Raw genomic sequence first — 13415 nt, 5'->3', positions numbered from 1 at the left:
CATATCCAATTTTTTTTCGATTGAGACTGGACCGAGTCTCATGGCGGTCGGCAGGAAATTTTCGTAGTCCTGCCTCCTTTTCTCCTCGCCATGTAAAAAAGAATTTCGACATGTCAGAGAAAACCAAGCTGATAACGACTTATTACGTAACAGGGAAACGTACTGAAAGGTCTAGCGGAAGCAGCTCACTAGAAACCGGGAAACCTCCGTCCAAGTCGGTGAAAACCTTCGACATGAACGCCACAGACTTGTCAGAAATCTGGGAAGTGCTTATCAACATACAGGATAACACCAACAAGCTGCTAGAAGAAAACCGAAACATCAGAGAGCAATACCAACAGCTCACTAAATCCCTAGAATTTCACGTAGCTAAAATTGAAAAGCTCGAAGAAGAAAAACAAGTTTTGAAGAAAGAAGTAGCGTCGTTAAAGAAGGTGTTAAACGAAACAAACAAGCACGCCGACGAAATGCATGAAGACCTAGCGACTGCTATTTTAACCAAATAGACGACCTTGAGCAGTACACCCGGAAACATAATCTCGAATTTCACGGGATAGTGGAACAACCAGGCGAAAATGTCAGCGAACACATCATCAAGCTCGGAAATGTCATCAATGTAAGGATCAACAAAAATGATATTGACATTTGCCATCGAATGCCCACAAGCAAGAACAACGCTCAACCTAGGCCAATTATCGCTCGTTTTAAATCTTACAGAGTAAAACAAGAGCTATACGCAGCCCGAAAGCATCTGAGGAACCTAAGTTTAGAACAACATTTCCAGGATACTGGCATTGTCTACATTAACGAGAACTTGACCAGAATGCGTCGTGAGCTATTTTCCCAAGTATGGAAGAAGAAAAAGCAGTTAAATTGGCACAGCGCGTGGACAATTGACGATAAGATCTTTATAAGAAAATCAGCAGAAGATCGACCTTTACGTATTTACCACGCAGACGATTTAGATTAAAATTAAGACACGTTCTTTCAATCCGCCATAGCCTCTTAGTATTCGCATTTTATTCAAACGCGAGGAACTGTAGGAGGATACCGTGAAAGAAGTGTTATGAATTTAATTAACCACTTCTTTTCCCTTCTATACTTTCAACCGCATTGCGGTTTAATTTATTTATGCAGTCTTTGTTTTGTGTCACTTTTTGTACTAGGTGTGTATTTGTTTTTTGTTACATACAATTTAAGCTGGATGGGGCATGACTTCGCAGAAGTGACAAATTACATAGAAATTTCCATAACAACACTGATTTTAATATAAATTTTAGTTGTATCTCGCTTAACATCAGAGGTCTCAACAGGTCGATTAAACGTAGGAAGCTTTTTAGATGGCTTTACAATAGTAGAAGCGACGTAATTTTTCTACAGGAAACTTATAGTGACCCAAATATAGAAAGCTATTGGCGAGCAGAATGGGGAGGTGATGTTTACTTTTCTCATGGTACAAAACACAGTAGAGGTGTCATGATTCTTCTCCGTCCATCAGTTAAGCCGGAAAGCGTCCGAGTAATTTCCGACAAAAACGGAAGATTTCTGATCTTAAACGCCACAATTGATGGCGAAGATTTCGGTTTTGTTAACATTTACTCCCCAAACGAACAAAATGCTCAAGTAAATTTCATTGAAATTTTGCTACAGAAGTTGCGTTCTTTTTCAACGCATAATATTATATTAGGTGGCGATTTTAATTGTCCTCTTCACAACATCGACCCTTAGTTATCAATCGTGACAGTTTTCCGTGCGTGCTAGGCGTGCTCTGCCGCTAGCTGTGTCATTTTGAGCAACTATATTCTAAAGTGGTCATTTTCCTTCTGTTTGTTATTGTCTTTCTTTAATTATTTCATCGCCAGAAAAGTTGGACTTCTGAGTCCGCGAAAAGTATGTTATGTGGTAAATTGATCGCACAAGCGAAATAGAAAACAACAAAGAAAACGTATAGAAAGTGAAATATTTAATTAAATATTTATTGCATGACTGGTAAATAAATGAAAAATTTTGCAATCGGATCCTCAGATAGAAAGATACATTAACTTTTACAGTGAATGAAAATTACGTTCAGTTTAACCCGTTAAACTTGGTAATTGCCGCTGATTCGAAAGCCAGACTTTGGGCTCATATACATCGACGATGATACACAAGAATGAGGCCTACATAGAGGAATATTTTGTGTAGAAGGAATTTTGTGTAGTAGAATATTTTGTGTAGTAGGTATTGCACGATTATAAAACTGGAGCAAAAAAGCTTTCAAACGATGGCTCTTGCAGCAAATTTGGAGAAACGACGGCTGAAATATCGCAGTTCGAAGAGAGCCGATTTAGGGATTCGTTCGTGGGATGCTTCCTGATGCGACTGAATGTGATTTTGTGCTATTTTCTGATACCAAAAGTAATCATAGAACCATATCGGATTGAACTGTAATTGATCAAGTAAGTTAGTGTTATGCATTGTATCTTCAAACCTGCTTGCAAATTTTATCGGTCATTTCCAGTTTGCCAGTAATCGCTGGTTGTAAACTGTGAGTCTTCAGATTAGCTCGCCGACTCCAATGTCCGCGATTTATGGCGATGTAAAATTGACAACTCTAGAAAACACAATTTTCTGTAGATGTTTGGTATATATTAAATTCAGATTCTATAGGCCACCCTCTCCATGCAGTTGAAACTTGGCCACATAAAATAACGGTACTTATAATAAAGGTTTTGTGTCAAAGCTAACCAGAAAACATATTTTCAGCTTTACTCAGATCAAGTTTTCAAATCCGCAAAGAGCATAATACAAAAGATTCGTGTAGACTACTGGACAAAACACTTTTAAGGATATGCGTACGAGACAAAAATTCGTCGAGATAATTGCATGATGAGTAACAAAGAGAAAATCATATGCCCTCGATCAACTCATCCTCTTTGCTCCTCTAACTGGAGCATAAGGCTACAATTTAGATGCCCTCGAAAATTGCCGCTTTTTTAGTCGAGGTGGTGACACAAGAATCCGAAAACAAAAAGTTTCTTTCCATGAATCCCGATATCAAGTAGATGTTATCAGTACATGTCTGATAGTTACCTTTCCACGATCGCTCATAAATATATACAAACTCTTCACCGCCCGTTGTATGTGTGGTAAGGAAATTAAGAATTCTGTTAATCTTCTATTATTTAGGAAGGGGTCCAGTTGATAGACTAGAGGGCTGGACATAATGGCTTGTGCAGGCTACAACAACCCAGACTTTCCGACTCTTATAAAAATTTTATTAAAAACGACACCTGCCTTCTGAATTTACCTATGCGATTTTTGTCGAGCTTTCTAATGCAACTCGAGCTCGCGATGAAAATCGCACAAATTAAAAATCGTAAGTGTATTAAACTAGCATGTCAGTTTTTGTCGCCGCGATATCGCAGAGGTTACGAACGACATGTTCGAAAACTCTGCGATATCCAGGCTAAAAATATCTCCACCACTTTACACTTGCGATTTTCACCGCAAGTTGGAGCGGGACAAACGTTGCATTGAAAAGAACGACAAAAATCGCATCACAAATCGCCTGTGTAAACAGGCCTTAAGACAAAACCGGGAAATTAATCCAAATAAGTAAAAAAAGCACTTTTTCAGTCCCCAATCAGGTTATCTTTATCCATAGGTATAAATTTCAGATATTTCTTCTCGACATTCCGCGGAAAAAAATCAGCGTGATTCCCAAAACAGCTCATGCAATCGTAGAGGCAAACATTTCTGATGACTCAGCCTTTCATTGTCATAATTATTGGTTAAAATACACTCCCTTTTATCATGTTTCCTTAATTTTTAATTTTATTTTATTTTATTTTAATTGTTTTAATTCTTTATTTATTTTGTTTTAATCGAGTTACAAGCAAGTAACCGGTATTGAACCAATTTTGTTGCTTCGCTAAGGCTGTCATCGTTGCATTAAGGGTCAGCCGGTGTCAACTGGAAAAAGAAAAGAAAAACTTGTTATAATTATATAACCCAGGGGATATTCTACTCAGTTGTAACCTAAGCTGACGAGTACCATAGATAAGAGGGACTCATTTGGGTTAATTAACCGTCAACCGTCAAAAATGAAAACAAACGTCTATCAAAACACCCAGAAATTGCCGTCAAACATCTCCGATCCCTTGTATCAAAGGCTAGCAGAGACAAAAGCTGCCAACTACATGTCCCGCCGGAAAGCACTTTAGGTTTCTAAAAACATTGGTCTTTCACTGATGGCACTTTTTATTGACGGTACACCGATGAATTTGAAGCAATGTTACACTTGATGGTTGATCTTTGTCCAGCTTGCGCTTATTCAATCTTTTTAGGGGCGATCATATTTGACTTATTAGTCTCGCGTAAATTATTGGACAAGTTGGTCCCAGAACTTTTATTATTTTTTTCTGCTTTTTTATTCGCGGTTATTGAGAAATGAAAGGAAAACCTCTGAAATCAGGGTCGCGCAAAAAGAGAAACCGGATACTTTTACGACAAACTGATCCAATTCTGTTAATAAATGAATTGCATAGTATAAGGTGCGAAACGAGACATTTTTAAAAACAATTAATAACCGTCAACCGTCAAATTCACAATTATATTTCATTAAAAATACAAACAAACAAAAAAGTAGTACGTAAGACAAGTGTATGGAATGTTTAATGAACAGGTATAGCTCTGTACCTATCATTGTTTTGCCTTCTGTCCAGTACAGTGGGTCTGAAAACAAAACTTTTATGATGTTACGAAAATGATATTGATCATGAGGGGCAGCATTTACAGTCAAGTAGTCAATAAATCCATACGTACTTAGTCTTAGTGCGGGCAACAGCATTTCGATGGATAACATTCGTGATATCCGCAGAATGTAGTTCCTGCTGGACAATTCGCGTATAAACAGAATCCTCCTAAATCGCGTCTGCATAAAACTGAAAAACATGATAAGATTGTTTAAGGCTTGTTAGCAAGAAAAGAGATTTTCCCCTAAAACAGCCCGAGAATTTAATTTTGTTTTTATTGTTATGTCCACAACTCAGATTAAAAAGAGAAAAAATGAAATCCAAATGAACAACATACAGACGTCATCAATGTATACAAAGCAACCTTACTAAGACGCTTGTCATCAGTTTACATGGTGTTCTCCTTTTGATTTCCTAGGCCTAGGCGAGCTCCCTGCACGATAACAGTCCCCGGCACAATCAACACCAAGCACATTTGAAATTTGCAATCCATAGTTGAACTGCAACATAAAAACAGTCAGTATACTTATGGAATCACTAGAAGTTAGTGAGCTAAATTTTTACTTTGAACGTAATACCGAGAAAAGTTTGACCTGGGAAAGGAAAGAACCAAAAGACAGCTGACAATTCAGACTAATACTTTTCTAAAACTCAAACATTTGCGTCCATTTTTGGCTATCTTTAATACAAGGAATGGGGAATTGGGGAATGGGGAATGGGCTGGGGAATCTTTAAATTGAGGAATCTTTAAAACGGGGAATCTTTAAAATGGGGAATCTTTAGAATGGGGAATCTTTAGAATGGGGAATCCTTAAAATGGGGAATCTTTAAAACGGGAATCTTTAAATGCGGGAATCTGTAAAGTGGGAATCTTTAAGACGGGGAATCTTCAAAAGCGGGAATCTTTAGAATGGGGGATTTTCAAAGCGGGAATCTTTAAAAGCGGCAATGTTTAAAATGGAGAATCTTTAAAACGGGGAATTTTTAAAAGCGGGAATCTTTAAAATGGGGAATCTTTAAAACGGGGAATCTTTAAAACGGGGAATCTTCAAAGCGGGAATCTTCAAAAGCAGGAATCTTTAAAAGCGAGGATCTTTAAAAGCGGGAATCTTTAAAACGGGAAATCTTTAAAAGCGGGAATCTTTAAAAGCGAGAAATCTTTAAAAGCGGCGAATCTTCAAAAGCAGGAATCTTTAAAACGGGGATTCTTTAAAAGCGGAAAATCTTTAAAAGCGGGAATCTTTAAAAAGGGGAATCTTCAAATTAAAAGCGGGAATCTTTAAAAGCGGGACTCTTCAAAAGTGGGAATCTTTAAAAGCTGGAATCTTTAAAAGCGAGAATCTTTAAAAGCGAGAATCTTTAAAAGCGGCAATGTTTAAAATGAGGAATCTTAAAAACAGGGAATCTTTAAAACGCAGAACCAGTCTCCTCTCCTCTACTGTGCATAAATTAAAATGTCATCCAAACGCGCGAGAAATTTTATAATTACTTAATCTGTGATCAGTACGAGGAAATCAGTCGCAGATAATCCTGTATCAAACCACCTAAGCAAAATTGCAAAAGAAACAGCCAATGACAGCGTCCTACAATCAGTAATGCACCACGTATCTGAAAGCTAGACAATCGGCTAAGGACACCTACCAGCTGTACTTCTTCCATTCTGTTGTGCAGTTACAGTCATTACACCGGTCACACGTGAAATCAAAAGCAGAAATCAAATGTTCGGCAAGCTCAGGGAAAAAAACTGTTAACCGCATTACTACCAATATAGGATGTAATGGCAGTGGTCCGAATCCTCTCCGTTCTTCAAAGGATACTCAACAAAGTAAACAGTACTTAGCTTAGTATAAAAACACACCATTTAACAATTGGTGCGAGTTTTACAACTGATTGTGTAATTTTACTAATGGTATCCCGAATCCCGAGGAGAGTCACCAACTGTTGCACTTATTAACTAAGGAAATAAATTAGTAAAATAGCTCAGTATTTTGAGCTTTCCGAGTGCCTTTGCGCCTTTGCAGATTTGTTTTGTGAAGTAGTTGAACGCATTAACTCCAATTATATACGTAACGCATTTGTATTTTTTTATGTTATTCAGCGTCCGAGTTGATATAGCGAAAACAGAAAGCTTAACTGTAAAGCATTATAGAAAATCGAATAACGATACGATAGCATTAAAAACGAGTGAAGAATAATAATAATAATAATAATAATAATAATAATAAAGACTTTATTTAAAATGAGGGTAACACTAAATAGCAAAGCTAACAAACCTGTGGCCCTCCCTAAAAATTACACTAGAATATTATAAAAACACTATATACATTGAAAATTGAATACAAATATGCATAATAGTAAACGATATATGAAGCTAAAAAGTTAAAACTATACAAAGCGTTACTACATACTAACACTCGCAACTTCTCCAATACTCACCTTTCGTTCTCCAAAACTGTCATCTTTCAACTTCATTGATGTTGTGCATGAATTCAGCTGCAAGTAGATTTAGCCTATTCCTTAACCTGAATCAGAGCACGTCCTCACAAGCTACGTGCGACAGCGATAATAAAAATACTTTACCTGTATATTGTAAAAAACATTTTAAAACGTTTTTTAACATTTTTAGCACTTTTTTATCACGGATTTTAATTATCTGGCACTAACATACATAAAAGCAAATTAACCTTTTTACAAAATCGTAATGAGGTGTAGTGATGATTTGCGAGCTTGAAGTGATGTGTTTCCGTTACTCGTTCACTCCATTCTGATATTAAACCGCAATTAATTCATGCATTTGACAGTGAACGTTCTGACAGAAAGGTTCTTTAGAACGCCATTCAGCACATGTCAATCATCCTACAACCCACAATCCTACAACCTCATTCCCAGGTTCTCTCTTTTTCAGGGAACAAGGTTGAATTTTCACAAAACAAATCGAAAGAGGATCAATTACACTTATCTTCTGGTGATAAAAGAGAATAGAATTCGCTCTACGAAGCTGTAGAGCATACGCTATCAATGACCCATTCACGTAAGTAAACATTCAAACGCAAATGAAGTGAGATTGTGACATTACTAATAGCAACTATAAGTTACATGCAGTTACCCTTACCATGTGTTTTAGTAAATAAAACATTCATGCTGCACGATTTTGTTTTGCGTCTCATTATCTCCGTGTCGCGTCATCCGTTTTTCATCTTTTTGAGTCGTGCAGAAACGTGCATGTCTCTCAAGTTTTACTCGCTGCTCAAAATAACGCTATACGTGCTGACAGAAAAGTAAACATATTCACAAAACAAAATTACCTAATGCTAATAAAAGATCAAAGGTTACACTTAAATATTTTTGTGATGAAATAGAATTTGCGCTACGAAGCCTGAGAGCACGAACCATCAATGACACAATTCCCATGGAAAATAAAACATTTAAAGGCACATTATTGGATAAAAAAAAACTATCAATGACCCATTCACGCAAGAAAACATTGAAAGGCAAATTAAGTGAAATTGTGACATTACTGATAGCAGCTATGAGTTACATGTAGTTACGGTTAAAAAATTATTACGCTCGCCATGTGACGTGTTGTAGTTAACACCACATCCACAGCACGTTTTTCGCGTCACGTCACCTCGTGTCACGTCATCTGTTTTTTATCTTTTTATGTCGAGCAGAAACACGAAGTGCTCGGGCGTATCTTTCTCAAATTTTATCCGCTGCCCAAAAATAACGCTATACGTGCTGACAGAAAAGTACAGATATCCACAAAACAAATTTATTAATGCTAAAAAGGATAAAAGGAAATACACTAACCGGTAAGTATTTTTGTGGTGAAATCTGAATAGCGCTACGACACCTGAGAGCACGAACCATCAATGACGCAACTCATGTGGAAAAATAAAACATTCGAACGCAAATGAAATGGGATTGCATTACTTTATTGGACACTTATTTAGATAAAAAATGCGAAGGTCGGCACCTCATCGAATTACCAAATTACCATGAGGTTGCTCGAAGAGCCTTTGATTCTAATTAGCAAGGATCTTGGTAAAAAGTGTTTATTTAATTGCAAATATTTGTCAAATGGTTTGTCAAAACAAAGTCTTAGCCTATTCTTTAATTTGTGAATATGAATCAGAGCACGTCCTCACAAGCTACGTGCGACAGCGAGAATAAAAATATCATACCTGGATAATGTACAGAGAGTCTCTTCGCTAGAAGAATAAAATGTTCTCTAGTTGGTATGAGCCAAGCACGGCCGTTTGCTAAAATGGCTTTGTCGCTTCTAAAAATAAAGCAATTTTTATAACTTGAAAACTAAATTTTACTGCCAGAAATTCCTTTTGACAGTCTTGAGAACATAGCGTCTGTGTTTGTAAACATGGTCTTAAGAGGCCTAATTGCTTTTAGCGATGATGACTGATAAAAGACATTGCTTATAAACCTGACTATACATGATCTATATTTTTTTAAGAACATGGTTCACTTTGTCCCGTTTTTCTACTGCAAATATCGATTCCCAAGTACAATATAAATTTTTGCACTCAAAGAAAAACGACTTTTAGCACGTTTTTAACACGGCTTTTAATTATCTAGCACTAACATACATAAATGAAAATTAACCTTTTTTTCTAATTGCAAACATTTGTCAAATGGTTTGTCATATTTCAACTTCCTTGATGTTGTGCATGAATTCAGCTGCAAGTTGTCTAAACCTACCCCTTAGTTGAGCACGTCCTCACAAGCTACGTGCGTTTTCGAAAAAAAAAAAACATAATACCTGTATATTGTAAAAACGTTTCTTAAAACGTGTTTTAGCACTTTTTTAACACGGCTTTCAATTATCTGGCACTTACATACATAAATGCAACTAAAAGATGAATTCCAGTCCGTACTGCGCAAACTCGGCTGCAATGTTTATGTGAGCCTCACACGAAGGAGTGTTTACAAGCAAAACTAAAAATTCCGCGACAAACTTACCTTTTTCTTCATTATTATCGCCAGATATCCTTGCAGAACAAATAATAACGAGTAGAAGAACCTTGCCGCTATTTCAAACCGACGTTTCAGCTCATCGGAAAATCTTGAGGTAGTCTAAAACAGGCCGGACTGTACTTAAATAGATCTTCAGAATATTTGCTTGACTAACGCCGGCTCTACGTAAGACCCTAAGCGAATAATTTATTATAATTCAAGCTTTCTTAGTTCGTATCGAGAAAAGTGGCTCAACTTCGATAACAATAGGCTTTGTTTAACGACCTGAAAATGACCCTATATGGCCATTTTTGAACAATGGTGGTAGCAGCTTCTAAATATACGCGGTAGTTTTAAAAAGTTTTAATTACCATACGAGCGGGAGATTTGAACGATCGGAAAGACCGACGATTTAACAAATTTTACCCATGGGAGGTGGTACTGGTATATTTTGCTTGACTAACGCCGGCTCTACTTAAGACTCTAAGCGAATATAATTCAAGCTTGGTATATATGCCTGGTATATAACAAATTCAGATTCTGTTGGCCGCCCTCTCCATCCGCTTGAAACCTGGCCACATGAAATAATGTCACTAAGAATTAAGTTTTGTGTCAAAGCTAAGCAGAAGACATGTTTTCAGCTTTGCTCAGATCAAGTTTTCAAATCAGCAAATAGCATTAATAAAAAAATCACTACTTGTTTCCTGAATAAACCTTTCTTTGAGCCATGCGTACGAGACGACTGATGATTCGTCAGGGTAATGCTTGATGCGTAACAAAGAGAAAATCATGCCCTCGACCATTTGCGCTTTTTTAGTCGACGTGGTGACACAAGCATCCAAAAACAAAAAGTTTCTTGCCATGAATCCCGATATCAAGTTGATGTTATACATGTCTAATTTTTACCTTTTCGCGATCGCGTATATCTGTATACAAACTCTTCTCCGCCCATTGTATGTATGGCAAGGAAATTAAGAATTTTGTTAATCTTCTATTAGATAGGAAGGGGTAAAGTTGACAATAGTTGACAGACCAGAGCGTTGGACATAATGGCTTGTGCAGGTTACAACTACCCAGACCTTCCGATTTTTATAAAAAATAATATTAAATGAATGGTAGAGCATACGAATATAATTATTAGAGCTTGGGCTAAATTCAAATTAGGAATTTCATGCTTTTGTCGACGCCAAGGATAACGATGACCAATTAATTACTAATTTCGATTTTATTTACGAACTTTGCGATAATCCATAAATTTCAAAGCTGTCTTCAGCTGAATACTCTAAAACAGTGTTCAATTCCAAAAAGGAAGTGATTTATAACGCACTTGGCTAGTCGACGTCAGCGCTTTCGAAAAGATACGTCTTCGACCGTCCAAACTACACCACCAAGTCGGCCTTTTCAGATTTCCCCACTCTGGACACCGTTTTAGAAAAGCTCCGTTTTCGGTGACCGAAAACGCCGTTTTAGTGCGCAAGGTTTGCCTTCCTGGAGGATAAAAAATGCCTTTTTAAAAATTGTCTGTATTAGTCTGGACGAGGCTTTGGGTGACGTATTCATCACCCTTAGAGAAAAGTACTCCCTTTGGAGTTTAGGAGAACTGACTGACCGATCTACATAAAAGCCCAACTACAATACTCCTATTTATAGTCGTAGTAATGACTTGACTAATCAAATTGCATTTTCTTTATTTCTTTATTATTTTTTCTTTATTATTTTTTATAGTTTCCGTGCACTCTTTAGATTCAATGCTAATCGAGTCCGAGCGCGCGCGCTTGGGGCTTTGAAAATAACAAAATTTAAATGCTGCGCGTGCGAAAAAAGTTGCAATCGGGCGTTTTATTACCCCGGCAGAAAGGCGTGATATCTAGCGAACCACTCACTAGATTTTTGAGAAATTTTGCAAGACTGTACTTTAGAAAGCAAGAAAATTGCTGATTACAAAACATCTGAAAAATAACACGAGAATTTTTAAACATTCCATGACAAAACTCAAAACATAAAATAGCGAATAATTAAAATTCCCTATGTTAAGTTTGTATTACCTCATAAAATGTCACAATTTCTCAATGTTTTTTGTACACAAACGATGAAAAAAATCTACCGACTGATTTTTCTGAAATCGTTAAGAATTCAATCCCTTTGGTTGATTTATATATAACTGTGTTGCCATGGTAACGCATTATGGTCAAAAGTGGCACCCAAAAGCTGCAAATGCAGTAGCTTATCTTGCAACTTGCAATCTTGAGCTCACCATCTGCAACTGTTTGGTCATGAGTGCAAAATAAAAGATAGCTACTTCAAAGATTGGAAAACCGTGTCCAGCCACCTTAAGTGTCATCTTAGTGAATAGGCCTTGTCACGGTTTTTGACGCCATCTTGACGGGTAGGCAAAGCGGGTAGAAATTACAGTGTTTTTATGGAAATCCGACGGCAAATATCTTCTACAAAAATTGAATTCTGGACAACTTATGAATTGTTAAGTTAAGATACTAGGCAAAAGTTTTTTATTCGCCGAGTTTGAAGGATGTAGCTGGGTTAGAAAGTGTTCAGTTACGTTTTTAATTTTACCATACATTTGTCTATATTTTTTCCGCATGATTGACGCGGTTCGCGGGAAAAATTATAGACAAATGTATGGAAAAATTAAAAACGTAACTGAACGCTTTCTAGCCCAGCGATAACCTCCAAACTTGGCGAATAAAAACTTTTGCCAAGCATCTTAACTTTACAATTCATAAGTTGTCTAGAATTTAATTTTTGTAAAAGATATTTGCCGTCGGATTCCCAAACAAACACTGTAATTTCTACCCGCTTTGCCTACTCGTCAAGATGGCGTCGAAAACCGTAATAAGACCCATTGAATCACATGAAGCTGTGCGTCTCAATTGCAGGCCGAACCGTTATATTTTGCTTAAACCAACATAACAGGAGCAATTTGACACGAAAAAAATGAAGTATTCCGCTTTGTAGACAAGAGACAAAAAATAATTACATCAGCTACTCGCCAAGGAAAAGAACTCTCCACCAGTAAGTGCTACTGTCACAATTTAACGTTAGATGTAACAGGAATAGAGAGCTTTTTTTGGAGAGTGATTTATATTGTGATGCAATACTTGCTTTAACTCTAAGCCACCTGCCTCTTTACTTAATTGTTATCTCTTATCCAACGCGTGCTCGTGTAATAACTGTTTATTATGACCGCGATGCCAACAAACATACAAAAAGGCAAACAGATATATAAACAAACAAACTTATGACCATGATACTTTATATTGTCCTCTGTTCAATTTATTACATGACATGTTCACTTTTTAATGTTATTACAATTCAATTTACACAATTTTTTTAAGAACATACCAGCCTGAAGTCAAGCTTTTTCATTAACCCTATTCAGACCGGGGGGGGGGGCTTTTGAGGCCCGCGCTGACTTTGAACTTTTATAACTTTTTTAAGATTTAATCAAACGCTGCCAAACCTTCTGAGTTTTCCTAAAATTTATCTGGCAACAATTTGGTAGGGTTGGATGATGTGTCAGGAACTTGACATCACCATGGCAACGGCATTTTGACAGGCATGTTTTCCCAAACTTGTAATTTTGCGTGTTTCTGTTGATAAAAATCAACTTAAATGGAATTATTTTTATATTTTTACGGGTTTAAAGCACATTTTTATTTATTTTGAGTACTTTGCAGTGATTTTTGGTGG

The 13415-nt window shown here is 36.8% G+C and overlaps 1 pseudogene; it reads left to right on the top strand.

The window, feature by feature from the left end:
• Nucleotides 1-161: 161 nt before the first annotated feature.
• LOC144664972 (uncharacterized) lies at nt 162-970 on the top strand (annotated as a pseudogene).
• The last annotated feature ends 12445 nt before the right edge of the window (nt 971-13415 follow it).

The sequence above is a fragment of the Oculina patagonica genome, chromosome 9 (assembly GCF_052425735.1).
Source record: "Oculina patagonica isolate OP01 chromosome 9, crgOcupat, whole genome shotgun sequence".
Taxonomy (NCBI): domain Eukaryota; kingdom Metazoa; phylum Cnidaria; class Anthozoa; order Scleractinia; family Oculinidae; genus Oculina; species Oculina patagonica.
Note: the sequence above shows the minus strand (reverse complement) of the source record. Positions and strands in the feature narration are given on the sequence as shown.